Raw genomic sequence first — 12,460 nt, 5'->3', positions numbered from 1 at the left:
TTCAAGAACCTTGTCAAAAACAGAAGGAAGCTATAGCCACCTAGATAAGGAAGCCCTTGCAATTGTATCTGCAATCAAAAGGTTCCACGAATATGTATATGGGAGATCATTCACCATCATCACAGATCATGAACCATTACTTGGCATCCTGGCAGGCAACAAACCTACTCTACACATTCTATCCCCTAGAATGACACGATGGTCGGAGTTCCTAGCTGCCTACAATTATCAACTGAGGCATCGCCCTGGAAAAACTATTCCCCACGCAGATGCCTTGAGCTGCTCTCCACTACCCGAACTGCAAGATGACCCAGCTCCCACGCTACCAATACTACAAATTGAGATAATTGCCTCACCACCACTAACTGCGCAGGACATCACCCTTGAAACCAAAAAAGGCTCATGTTTGGCACGAGTTCTTGGCTGGGTGGAGAGGGGATGGCCAGAAAATGAGCCCAACGAAACCTTTAAACACTTCAAGAACAGACAAACAGAACTTTTCACACAAATAGGGTGCATAGTATGGGGAGACTGAGTGGTCATACCAGCAAAACTACAAAAAAAGTCCTACAAATGCTACACAATGGACACCCGGGCATCGTGCGTATGAAACCGCTGGCAAGAAGCTATGCCTGGTGGCCAGGTATGGACAAACAAATTGAAACCTGGGTCGCCTCCTGTAACAGATGCCAAGAAACCTGCTCAGCCCCACCAAAAGCTCCACTAGCAGAATGGGAAACACCCAGAGGTCCCTGGTCACGTATTCATATTGACTTTGCGGGACCTACTAAAGGGCACACTTTCCTAATAACAGTAGACGCATATTCTAACTGGCTCGAGGTTAATAAAATGAAAACAACCACTACAGATGCAGTCATCAAGAAATTGAACAGACTCTTTGCAACACACGGTCTACCCGATGTCCTGGTGTCTGACAACAGGCCCCAATTTACTGCCTTAGCCTTCGAACAATACCTGGCAGACCGGGGCATCTGACATGCACTGACATCGCCGGCTCATCCAGCGGCGAATGGTAGAGCTGAACAAATGGTTCAGTTCACAAAGAAAACTACAAAAAATGGAACAAGGAAACATCCATGATAAAGTCACTAGGATGCTCCTTCTCCAGCACACCACACCTAACAGCACGACTAACAAGAGCCCAGCTGAATGCCTGATGGCCAGGAAACTCAGATTGCCTCTAGACTGGTTACACCCTGCTTACACCCCGGAAAAACCCCTGGGTTCCAGCAGAAAGCACCGTGCCTTTAAGGTAAGAGACCTGAGATCTCCTGTGGATTCCTGCTCAAATAACTCAAGTCACAGGCCCCCGCTCCTACCGCCTACTAACCACCGATGGCAGAGCGTGGAAATGCCACATTGACCAGCTACGTTCCAGACTGACCACAACTTCCATCCGTGAGGGGAAGCCATGAGTCCTGTAATAGAATCAACATCTGTCCCACCAGAACTAACCCCAAGATCACCACATCATAGCTTACAATACTTACCAACTGTAGTTGAGCCTGGGCAAACGAACACTTCACCTAGAAGTGGCAGCCAAGCAGGTTCAGTGAGCCTGGGGAGCCATAGCAGTAGCAACGAATCTGATGACTCAACTGCCCCAAGGTCACCAGAGGAGAGTCACAACTATGGCACCGGTTCACCGTTCCAGATAGATCCAGCAAGCAGTCCGTCTGAACCCGAAATTGAACATGGACAATTGGAATTACGCAAATCAGGTAGACAGGTGTGAAGACCCGCCTACCTGCGAGACTACATAACTCCGCCCCTTAAACAGAACCGAGAGGGGAGGGGTGTTCCAGACTAGCAGGCTCGAAAGCCTGCAACTCTGATTGGCCCACTGATAGCGGATCGTGATTGGTCACCTCAGACTGATCCGATTGGCTAGTAAATTGGCTGCCGCGATTGGCCCAGCCAAGTGCGGCAAACTCAAATCACCATCATTGGCTGGCTAGCCGCAGCCAGCCCTATATAAGGGCTGCTGTGGCTGGGATATTTTGCTCAGATCTGAAGTCACTAATAAAGAGCTGTTGTTGCTATCTGAGTCTTGTCTCCATCACTGAACCTATCCTCCCAGATCTAACGGTTCAGATTTGAAATATTCACAATGACACTACTTCCAGGAAAATGTATCTACTGATACTTTTAAGAGTGATATCTTGAGTGATATTGCTAAATAAACACAACTGGTATTTCTTTAGCAAAAGCACACTCAAAGACTGAAATGAATATTCACATTCTCAAAGGCTCACATAGACCTTTGGAATTGCATATATTTATCTTTCTGTAGTTGACATATGGCCCTGCTCCAGTGATGGATAAAGAAACTCAAGCTGTTTTCTTCCAACAAATGTTTCTGAATGAATCGCACCAACGTAAGGGCCTCCTGCAGCTATTATTGTATTTTAGATGGATCTGGATATACACAAACATGCACACACACTCATATATATACATATATATGTTTTGAACATATGAATTATTTCTCCCATCCTCTGTCTTTTTCCCTCTTGAATTGCTATATTTCGGATTCATTCCTTTCTGAGAAATGTCAGATTTAACAACTGTGTTGATGAAAAGATCTCCTTTGATAAAAATGGAGAATTCATTGGTGGATATGATATTATCAACTGGATCACATTCCCAAATCAGTCCTTTCTTTCGTTGTTGGAATGGTAGATCCCACAGCTCCAGCAGACAAGTTTTTCAATATTTCTTTAGATTCCATCACATGGCCAGTAGGCTTTAATCTGGTTAGCTGTTTGAATCTAGATTGGTGTGTCTCGATTTATATACTATAAAATAGGATTATTAATTAAAATCACATAGCAAAATATCTGAATAATATTTATACTAAGTAGAAATGTCCTGGAGAAGGAAAACATTATTTCTAAGAATGTTTACTTTTCTAATAGTTGGTATTATTTTGGCTCTCTGTTAAGTACAGACAATGTTTCATGCTTTAGTAAAAGCTGAAATCCAGTGTAATATATTTCATCGGTCATTTGTTGACTTCAAATCCAGAAGCTAAGAAAAACATCTATAACTAACCACCACAGAAATTGTCTTTGGAGAAAAAGACAATTTCTGTAGTGATTAGTTATAACTACACCACAAGAAGATGAGAAGGAAAAGATGATAAAGACAATAATGACTGATGAAATAAACCATGGGGAAAGTACTTTAAAAGATTTAAAATGGAATTGCATAACTGGAAGATATTTTTGAAAGGGAGATAGAGGTTTGGGTGAATACTCTGGAGACCTAGCCAGCCTAGGAGGATAGAAATGGGAGAAATATTCAGTCTGAATGGTGAAAGTACAGATGTTGATAGAGACAAAGATCCAAGACAGGATATGGGAAGCAAGCCAAAAAATGAATAAGAATTGAAGTATTAAAACAAATAAGTGATGATGGAGACAAATTATTATATATGTAGTTATATGGAAAGATTGGAGTTTGAAAGATTGGAGTTTATTACATATGTTTAAATAATAGGAAGACTGGCTCTTGAATCGCATATTATGACTTCGAGCAACCAAATAATGAAGAACTATGTCTTAATATAAACATGTGTATTAATACTAGGATTAGCAATGGTGATATGATTAGAAGTTAGAATAGAAGCAGAAATAAGAAATAGGGGGAATATTAGCAGATATGATTTTTATACAACAGAATATAAGTAATAATTTGATGGGAAAGATCAGACGTTGAAACATGGTATTACCATGTATGCTTATAATATCATTGACATTAAAAAAAACATAGAAATATTGAACAACTATTTAAAAAAACATGTATATTAATATTAGGATTATATGAGCTTGATTATTATCACAACTATTTTGATTATCATTTCTGATGTTTGTATCAAAATGAATTATACCCAGGGGCCACACTATTCACATATTGATGTTATGGCTCCGGGCTTGGATTCAGCTCCTGTGATTGATATGAGTTCAAGTGAAGAGGTCATCGCAGAAAAATATGAGCTGGCCTGGCTTACTGATTGGACTGATAACCAGGATGAGGAGATGGACGTGACAAAGGACGACAGACCTGATGTATTAAAATTGTCAGGACCTTTGACCTCCTCTGGTTCCTTATCTGATCAACAGCCGGGAATGGCTGACAGGGAAGTTTTGAGAGAGTCTTCTAGTGGAGATGAGAACTTGGAAAATTTGTGGTTAAATGTAAAAAATAGAAGACGGTTGAAAAGGCAAAATCAGCTGGAGCGAATGAGAAGAGCAAGTCAGTAAATTAGCTTGTTGCCTCAATGAGTATAAAAGGACACAGCTGGGCTGGTACATTTTGCCAGGAACAAAATGACTATTTGAGTGAGGACGTTACAGCAAGGAGCTCTGAGACTGGAGATTTATTGCCAGGACTGGTTTGCCGGACAGAGTAAAGATTTATGCTGTGGTTTCTGCCAGCCGTTATCTTGTAAGACTTCTTTCCATTTGATTTAATTGTGAAACGGCTGCTTTCTGTTTTGTTCGTTTGAATTTCGAAGGGGAGTCATAACATATTGATATTGATGTACACTTAAAAATAAAAATGTAATAAAACTTGAAAAAAAAGAAATTGTCTTTGGAGAGTGAAGATGATAGTTATGAAAAGCAATAGATGCCAACGAAGATATATATTTAATGAATTACTATTTCAGACCAATTCCATCTCAAAATGGTGAAAGTCACAAAGCATCAATTCTGCCTAGGCTAAGTACAAATGCCCGCAGGATGGAAAAAAGTGTCTGTAGTTTGCATAGAATATTTACTTTGGCACTCTAATAATTATGGAGGGTGTTTTTCATGGTTTTGAAGTAAAGGCTGGAAACAATTATAGTAGATTTCATCAGTATGGACATATCAAAATTAAGAGGCTGAGAAAACCATCTAACCAGCCCAGAAATTGTCTTTGGAGAGTGAGGATGACAGTTATGAAAAGCAAAAGAGATATCAATTAAGATAGAAATTTAATGAATTATTATTTCAGGCCAATTCCATATCAAAATGATATCAATACACTACTTCTGCTTATTAATCTATTTTTGTTCTGTTGATTCCATGGTATCATTCTTTGGCTAAGCACTTCCTGTCCCCTCTGTATCTTAAAAAATATTCTTCATTCATTGATAGGCATTACCTCTATCTTTGTGTAATGATCCTTGTGAGGCAGGATACAGCAAGGCTAAGAAAGAAGGAGAGTCATTTTGGTGCTATGATTGCCGTTTATGTCCAGAGGGGAAGATATCAAAAGAGAACGGTAGAAAATTTTCAAATACAACCCTATGTCTATACACTGTCTACAATCAACCGTATCAATTGCACTGTGTTCTTTTTCAGACAAGGTTGACTGTTCTCAATGTCCAGAAGATCAATATCCAAATCCTGGCAAAAATATGTATTTGTATTCCAAAGCGGATCACTTTTTTGTCCTGTGAAGAACCCTTAGGGATCAGTCTGGCTGCTCTTTCTATTTGATTTTTCTTGATGACAACTTTGGTAATCACAATCTTCATGAAACACAACGACACTCCTATTGTCAAAGCCAACAGCCGGAATCTCACATATACACTCCTAGTTTATCTTCTCATCTCTTTCTTTTGTGTCTTTCTATTTGTTGGGAGGCCCAATACGACTGTGTGTCTCCTTTGACAACCAGCTTTTGGCCTCATCTTTTCTGTGGCAGTTTCTTGTGTACTGGCTAAAACTTTTGTTGTGGTTCCAGCATTCATGGCCACCAAACCTGGTTCTAGGTTGAGGAAATGGATTGGGGGAAGAATGGTCAGTTTCATACTTCTATCTTGCATTTTTGTTCAAATATGTTTTTGTGCTGCATGGTTGATAAGGTTCCCACCATATCCAGATTCTTCAGTGTCTGAAGAAGTTATCATTTAGTGCAATGAGGAATCAATTATGTTCTACTGCATTTTGGGTTTTATGGGTTTTCTTGCTCTAGTTAGCTTCTCTGCTGCTGTTCTAGCTAGGAAATTACCTGACAGTTTTAATGAAGCCAAATTCATCACCTTCAGCATGTTGGTCTTCTGCAGTGTTTGGCTGTGCTTTATTCCAACCTATCTAAGCACTAGGGGGAAGTATACATTGGCAGTGGAGATCTTTTCCATGGTTTCCTCCAATGCTGGCTTATTAATGTGTATCTTTCTTCCCAAGTGTTTTATCATTGTGATGAGACCTGAACTGAACAATAAACTTCAGCCCATGAAAAGAAAGTTTTAAGAAAGATATTCTTTATTTGTCCATGTTCAGTTTTTCCCTACTTGCACCTTTAAGCCAGAGAACAACCTGCAGTTTGATCAGCCTTCCATATTCCAATTCCTTCTCTGTCCCTGAGATTTGAGTAGCTCAATTTTTTTCCTTATGGAATACAATTAAACATGGGGACCATAACACTATATAAATAAATAATAACACAATATGATTGTTGTGATATTTCAGTATGTGACTCAATATACTATCTTATATATAGTAAGTGTGTGTGTGAATTATAGATTTGTCTTTAGTGGTCATCTAAATTTATAGGCACATTTGAATTTGTAACAAGAAATGGGGATTAAATGAGCCTTTCATTTAAACAATGAAGGCATATATTAATTGTTTCTAAAGCAGTCAGATAGTGGGAAATCTCTGAAATGCATCATGGGTAGTGCTCATATACAAAACATGGGGTAAAATCAAAAGATCTTCCAGCTGGGTCTAAGATGACTCGCTATGGCCAACTTGACAAAAGTTATATATTATCAAGAAATGATGGAATATAATCATTAAATAAAGATTGCAAAAGGAGGGATAAAATAAAATGTGAATGATTATAAACTACCTAGTCCCAAAGATGCTTTTTCTGGAAAGTCCAGTTGCCTCTTAAAAAGCACCTTTGGGACAACTATGACTTGGATGACTAAGAATCTCCATAGATAGTAAACTACATTCATTTCTGTGTTGTAAGATGAGCAGCATAGAAGTTAAATAATTCCTTGTTAGGGCTATAGCAGCAGGGATAAGATTTAGAGCTCTATGGAAAACACCAAGTATTTTATTGATAGAAATGAGATGCAAATATATAAAGGCTACAATGTCTGCCACTAATCTGTAGGGTTTTTTTTTTCAGTACTTCCTTTTGTAAGTGTGATGCTAGGGAAGGTTGTGATGAGTCCAGAGTTCTAGAGCCATTTGCTGAAACAGAAACTTTCAGTGTCAGGCTTTTGATGAATGAAGGGGGTCATATGGGCTATATAAAGAAAGACAAGTGCATTACTAACTTATGGTTCAAAGGTAGCCTTATATCATTAATCTTCCATTGTTTAGAAACCATGCAAGAATTAGATAATATGAATTTAGCTGAGCATGGTGATAGAAGAGAATATTTGTGGCTCAAGTTTGAATATCTGATGCTCTCTGAGCTTGGTTGTTTTCTTGCAGACCTTTCATTGTCAAACTAGGCAACATCATCAGTACTAGTAGGGAGTAGGGTTTGATTTAATTTTATATGCTGGTGATTTGCCTCGACAGTATTGGTGAGAGTGTACTTGGTGATGTCCTAATTGGGCTGTCATTTACTGTTAGCATGTTTGTCTTAAAATTTAATAACAACCAACCTCAGAGAGCAATAATGACCCTATAGTTCAATCTCTTCTACTGATATCATACATTGGTGTCAAACACTTCAGAAAGCACATGAATGGAATTACTAGGAATTCCAAGGAATAACTATTCTTCTGCATGAATGCTTATGACAACAAGCTCTGCCTATTAGTATCACATACAAAACTCCAATAAACTGTACTAGTTTAGAAAATTGCCTAAGAAAATGATGTGACTCATTATCATAGATGTCCACCTCAGACTTAACAAATATCATTCCCCACTATCTACTGCAGAACTCAATGTTTTAAGGAAAGGCCTAATCTTCTTTTAACTCAACTTCCTTTTTGCTATCTAACATTCCTAATTATTAATTTCTCATGCCCTCCTATTTTGCCTGCATAATGCAGACCAGAAGTTGAGGTGGATGCTCTCTAAGGGTTTTTTCTTTTTTGAGGATTGCTCTGTTCTCTGCTTTGAATATGTTTTGTTCTTATCTTCTTCTGATCTATGATATGATCGATTGCCTGGTGCTTTCTGAGATCTCTGTGAGAAGGACTGTGGTTATAAATGTTCTTTTTAAGGTTGCAAAGAACTCTAGTTGATTAGAATTATCCAGTGGTGGGTGTTAAGTTCGGAGGAATGAGAGACTTAGCCAGGGCATTGCAAGCAACAAATACTTTATTATTAGTAATAAAGGGCTGATTGAGCTCGCCAGCCTGGAACGGGCTCGCAACAACCAGCGGCTAACCAACCCCGCAGCCTGCTTATATAGCCGACTGCTGGGGTGGTCAGCCAATGGGGAGGCAGTAACGCCCCCACAACTTGAGCGGACCTGAGTGGGGACTGTGGAGAGTCCCAGGGACATAACACCCCTTCCCCCAGATGTGAACATGAGTAATCGTTCAAATAAGCTGGAGGTCTGTGCTGGCGCTCTGAGCGTCGTAGCTTGGGTGCGTTGACCACTGGCCCGGAGCCCGAGGGAGATGGTTGAACTGATGAGGAAACGCGGGCATGCTCAGCGGACTGCGTTGGTACGGGGTAGAACAGCCGACTGGCAACGGTGTGTCCTCGTACGTTGGTTCGGGCGACATACCCTCTGCGTGGTCTCTGTCTGGCTCCTCGCTCAGTGACTCACGTGGAGGTGGTGGAGTATCTCCCAGGCTGAAGTTGAAGGGAGTCTGGCTTGGTGCCTGTGTGTTGGGTTGTGCCCATGGTTCTGCGCAGGGCGAGTGACTGGCGCTACGAAGCTGGTCCAGGTGTCTCCTCCAGATGCGACCGTCATCTAGCTGGACTTTGTATGACCTGGGACCGGTGATGGCAATGACCAATCCAGGGATCCACAGTGGGTCTCCCGCATAGTTCCTTGCGAAGATGCTCTCCTGCAAAACAAAACCTCTGCTCCCCGCTGAAGAAGTGAGGGGTGAGTCAGGGTAGTAATTAGGGTGAAGTCTATCTAACACGGTTCTTAGGCGTCTGCCCATCAGTAGTTCGGCTGGGGATTTATTAGTGACTGTGCACGGGGTTGCGTGTTGACCCAGCAAGAAACGGGATAGTCTATGGTGCCAGTCTTCATTGCCGAATCTGGCCAATGCTTCCTTCGTGGTTCTAACGGCTCTCTCTGCCAACCCGTTGCTGGCGGGGTGAAAGGGAGCCGTGAAGATGTGACGGATGCCCAGATTTGCAGCAAAATGGCTGAACTCTGTTGAGGCAAACTGGGGGCCGTTGTCAGAAACTATGGAGTCTGGAAGCCCGTGGGTCATGAACAGGCGGGTCAATACCTTGGTGACGGCTTGAGTGGTGGTGGTGGATAGTTGGGCCACATCAATCCACTTAGAGTATGAGTCCACCACCACCAAGAACATTCTGCCGTGAACTGGACCCGCTAAGTCAATGTGCAGTCTGGACCAGGGTGCGTTGGCGCTTTCCCACTTTGTGGGGTGGTGATTGGAGGGGATGGTCTAGACTCCTGGCAGGGTTGACACGAGCTTACCCATTTGCTGATGTCGTCATCGAGGCCAGGCCACCACACGTAGCTGCGTGCCAACGCCTTCATCCTGACAATGCCAGGGTGGTCCTCATGTAGTGCTTCCAAGACTCGGGTGCGCAGTTGGGCCGGGATGACCACTCTGGTGCCCCACAGCAAACAGCCCTGCAAACTAGATAATTCTTGTTGGCGTATTTTAAAGGGTGTGAATTCGTTAGAAATACCTGTGCCCGGCCACCCCCTCCTCACCCAGTCCAGTACCTGGGCAACCGTTTTGTCCTTTTTGGATTTGGTGGCGATATCGAGGGCAGTGACAGGAAGGTCGAGCTGGGTGACCTCAAAGATAGCGTGGACCGGGCCGGGTCTTCAGCTGGAGCAGGCAGGGGCAGCGGCTGAGAGCGTCTGCGTGGCTTAAGGTTTTTCCTGGGCGGTGTATGAGTTTATACGAATAGGCTGCCAAGAATAGGGTCCACCTCGTCATTCTTGGGGACAACACTTGTGGGGTTTGTTTGTCGCCGGCCAGGAGACCCAGGAGAGGCTTATGATCCGTGACTAGTTTGAAAGAGTGGCCGAACAGGAATTCGTGAAATTTCTTAACTGCTGCTACGGCAGCTAAAGCCTCCTTGTCTATCTGGCTATAGTTTCGCTCTGTTGACGAGAGGGTTCTAGAAAAGAAGGCGATTGGTGCCTCGGAGCCATTTGGTAATCTGTGGCTTAAAACAGCTCCAATCCCGAAAGGGGATGCGTCAGCTGCCAACACTAGTGGAAGATGGGGGTCAAACTGAATAAGTACTGCGTTAGAAATGAGTAACGATTTGACTGCGTGAAAAGCAGTGTCTTCCTTGTGACCCCAGTGCCAAGGAGAGTTTTTATCTAAGAGCCTGTGGAGAGGCTCAGCTACTGAAGCTTTATGGGGCAGGAATGATGCGTAAAAGTTCAATAACCCCAAGAAGGCTTGTAACTCTGCTTTGGTTGTTGGTGTGGGTGCTTCATGGATTGCCTTAACTTTGGACTCCAGGGGGTGAATACCTGAGGCGTCAATTTTATAGCCCAGAAAGTCCACCTGGTCTAGTGGCAATGACACATTTCATCCTTTTTAATTTGAGCCCATGATGTCTGAACCTGTCTAACACTGCTCTGACTCTCTGGAAGAGTTGGGGTCTGTCCCTGGCCGAGACCAATATATCATCGAAGTAGGGTACTACGCCAGGAGACCCTGGAGTATGCGCTCCATGAGGGATTGGAAAATGCCGGGGCAACGCTTTACGCCAAATTGGAGATGCTTGCAGCGGAAGGCACCCCTGTGGGTGACGATGGTTTGCAGTTCGGCTGTTTGATTGTCAACAGGGAACTGCTGATACGCTTGAGACATGTCCAACTTGGCGAAAATGTTGCCGGGTTCAAAAGTGTGCAATAGATGTTGTATGACAGCAACTGGGTAAGCGCTAACTTGTAAAAATTTGTTGATTGTGGTTTTATAGTCCGAGCAAATTCTCAGACTGCCATCCTTCTTAAGGGGGGTGACGATTGGCGTCTCCCACTTGGCGAAGACTGTTGGTTCAATGACCCCTTGCTTCAATAACTTGTCTAGCTCCGCATCCAGTTTAGGCCGGATGGCGAAGGGGACTCTGTGGGGTTTTAGTCTAATTGGAACTGCCTGGGGGTCTACTGTGAATGAGATGGGGGTACTGTTATAGCATCCCAGCTCATTGCTGAATACGTCTGAGTAGTCAGCGAATAAGGAGTCAGTGTCAGAGGTGGAGACAGCATGGACTCCTGTTAACCCTAGGCCGAGATGGGGAAACCAATCAAGCCCCAATAGAGAGGGGAGGTTGCCGCTAACTACCACTAGAGGCAGGTAACCTTTGAAAGCTTTAAAATTAACATGGAACTTGCCTTTGCCAAGTACCGGAATGTCCTTCCCCTGGTAGTCCCTCAAGGAGAGCTGGCACTTCTGGAGTTGGTTCCTGGATAGCTTGGGCTGCAGCTTCTTGATTGTCAACAGGGAACTGCTGATACGCTTGAGACATGTCCAACTTGGCGAAAATAATTGAGAGCGCTGACCCCGTGTCAACCTCCATAAGGCATGGTTTACCTTCTAATAGGACAGAGAGTGAGATTTTACTAATGGCATTGCAGGTATGTTTAGCAACATGGCGAGTGTGACAGTTTAGTACTTGCCTTTGTGGACCCGATCGTGAAAAGGAGGAGGGGCCCCCGTGCGTGGGACAGTGAGCAGCTTGGCAGACTCTGGCTATGTGCCCCTTTTTGAGGCAATTGTTGCAGGTGGCTCCCTTGAACTTGCAGGTGGCCCTCAGATGAGATCCGCCACAGGACAGGCACAGGGTGATGTGCTTAGGTGGATGGCTGCTTTCTTGCCTGGCTCCTACCTGTGGTTGTCTGGTCTGAGCAAGGCGGTGGATGTCAGCCTGGTCGCTGGACTCCTCTGTGTTGACCACCTCTTCTGAATGGATGGTGGCAGCGGGTTGTTTGTGCACGGGGCCTTGGATTTCCATGGCTGATTGGGTAGCCAACTCTGATGCCAAGGCTTCCTCGACGGCTTGGGCGAGGTTGAGGTCCTTCTTGGCCAATAGACGTCTTTGGAGATGGAGGTCTTTGACCCCGCATACGAGCTGGTCGAGGAGCATGTCATCAAGGTAGCTCCCGAACCCGCAATGGAGTGCTGCAGTCCTCAAGGCAGCCATGTATTGGTTGATAGACTCTTTTTCAGTCTGCTTCCTCATGCAGAAGGTGAACCTCCTGGCAATCTGTGAGGGTCTAGGATAATAATGGTTAGTGAGGTTTTCTAATAGTTCGGTCCAGGGACGTTTCTTAACTCACGTGG

This window comes from Pseudonaja textilis, chromosome Z (genome assembly GCF_049901715.1).
Source record: "Pseudonaja textilis isolate UNSWEBS1 chromosome Z, rPseTex1.2, whole genome shotgun sequence".
NCBI classification, from domain to species: Eukaryota; Metazoa; Chordata; class Lepidosauria; order Squamata; family Elapidae; genus Pseudonaja; species Pseudonaja textilis.
The sequence above is the reverse complement of the archived record's forward strand: the minus strand, read 5'-3'. Positions refer to the sequence as shown.